This window comes from Bactrocera oleae, chromosome 6 (assembly GCF_042242935.1).
Source record: "Bactrocera oleae isolate idBacOlea1 chromosome 6, idBacOlea1, whole genome shotgun sequence".
Taxonomy (NCBI): domain Eukaryota; kingdom Metazoa; phylum Arthropoda; class Insecta; order Diptera; family Tephritidae; genus Bactrocera; species Bactrocera oleae.
The window spans coordinates 27,862,683-27,864,794 of record NC_091540.1 but is presented as its reverse complement, the minus strand read 5'-3'; the positions used below and the strand labels follow the sequence as shown (position 1 = coordinate 27,864,794).

The window sequence follows — 2,112 nt, the reverse complement described above, 5'->3', positions numbered from 1 at the left end:
GGCCTGATGCATTTTGCCGAATTTTGTAGCTGTATTCCTGATCATTATTAAACAAAAAAAATATTTATTTTGTTTACTTATATGTTTATAATAATTTATACAATGTCCCTGCTAGCCTATCGGTTTAATTACCGGTTAATTACCCAACAGCGCTCTCAGAGATTTCTGTTAAGGTTTCTACAAGTTTTTAAGGCCTAATTCACAATTATAACTGAACTTTTTGTATAAGTGCGATCGTTCATCTCCTTTTTAAGCATTGGGCTTATGAGTTGGACGGTGTGTATGTACTTGCTAGGATGTTATTCAAAACTTAAATACTTCACATCTGGTATTACCAGACTACATCATTATGTAGCTATATGAAGTTTACAAATTTTTTGAAAATTATTGATAGTCTAGCTAGGGAATAAACCATCGATAGTCAAAATAAACCAGCGATAATTAGACGAAAATAAAACTATCGATATTGTCGATAGTGCCATCGATTGCGTTGCAGCTCTAACGTACATATGCGTGTATGACATTGCCACACAAATAATGCATGTTTAAACTTACATATTATACTTATACTAATATTCGTGCACATGTAAGTATGTCTCCACAAAAAACTTCAAACATTGTTCTAAAAAAGCAACAATCGCTTCAAATAGCATATGTAGCGTCACAAGTCAATTAGGCAGCCAAATAGCCGAAGCCAAAATTTATAGTAAAACACACAACAACAACATTTCCATACATGAGCGCAAGCGCAAGCAAAGTGGATTCATTCATAAAAGCAGATACCATAACATGCCCTAGCATGCGTTTGCCAACAAGAGTTTTTTCGCGACGATTGCTAAAACTAGAAATCATAAATTGAAAAACATTTTTATTTTCTTTCTGAAAGGAAAAAGTGACAACCTCGCAAAGCATTGGTTGTCCGTGCCAATGGAGATTTCACATGAAGCAATGAGTGTACATATTTACATACATATGTTGCAGGTAGACAAGCATTATGCGTTCTTTCATATTTGTTTACACTCACACATAATTATATATGTATAAATGGAGGACTGCTTGGTCTTAAAGGGGACAAAATAGATATTTATGAATAAATAAAAATTTTTGTAAGAAATACAAAATTCACGATAATTTTTGAACAGACCTCGTACATAAATATATTATTATTAAAACATATATATATTATACATTAATTAAATATAATATTAAGGTAATAATACAAACCTTACTTTATTATAAATGCAAAACAACGTATCATCAAAATATTCAAAATTGTTATTGATTACGCCCCTATTTCATATATATATGTACAAAATTTTAAGTTTCTGCTATAAGATATAAGCATAATTCAAATTTCGTCTCAATACGAGTAGTAAATAAATGTTTAAAATCGCGTGAATACTTTAAATAAAAGGCGATATGCTTCGTATAAGTACGCAAAAGTTTATTGTTGACATCCATTATTATAATTCATATAAATGGTAATCTTATATAATATATTATATTTTCATATATAATTAATTATAAAAGAAGAGTTTTAAATACGGAACGATGTCGATCGAAATAGCTGCGCGCGGAGCTGTCGTATCGAATGAGGAAAAATATTGATGTGATGCTCTTATTCGGTCGGTCGATGGAAATATTGTACGGGTTTTACTTTGGTTATTATAATCTCTTAAAAAAAGCAAGCAAAACGCTGCATACTCTAACAAGTCATCGTTGCGCAATGTCGTGCTGCTTTGCCCACATTACTTTGCACTGCTCAGATAAACATTCGTAGCTCTGCCGGCACTTGGCTGCTCCACTCTTGTCGCTGTTCTACCAAGGCTACGCTAATCGGCAATGGTGCCAGCAGCAGATATTGTCGTTTACCTTATTAGTCATATGCATTCTCTAAATTTTTTTGCATAAGCTGGCTTTACTAAACGCTCAGTGATACCATGCATTATTAGTGTGCTGGTCGTTGGGCCACATAAATCAGCGTCTAGAAGACACTCAGGGCTTCCATGGCATCATCAACCACCCGCCTAATACCACTTGACCAGATTGACCAAAATACACTTTGCAATTCTACAATTTACCCTTTGGCGGCCATTAGCGCCTAAATAGGGT

General features: G+C 33.6%; 1 long non-coding RNA gene across 1 annotated transcript; it reads left to right on the top strand.

Annotated features, from left to right (window-relative positions):
* Positions 1 to 537: 537 nt before the first annotated feature.
* Positions 538 to 1,671, top strand: LOC118680214 (uncharacterized). The gene is made up of 2 exons (XR_004975706.2): positions 538 to 586; positions 651 to 1,671. It is a non-coding gene; the product is annotated as an uncharacterized lncRNA (long non-coding RNA).
* The last annotated feature ends 441 nt before the right edge of the window (positions 1,672 to 2,112 follow it).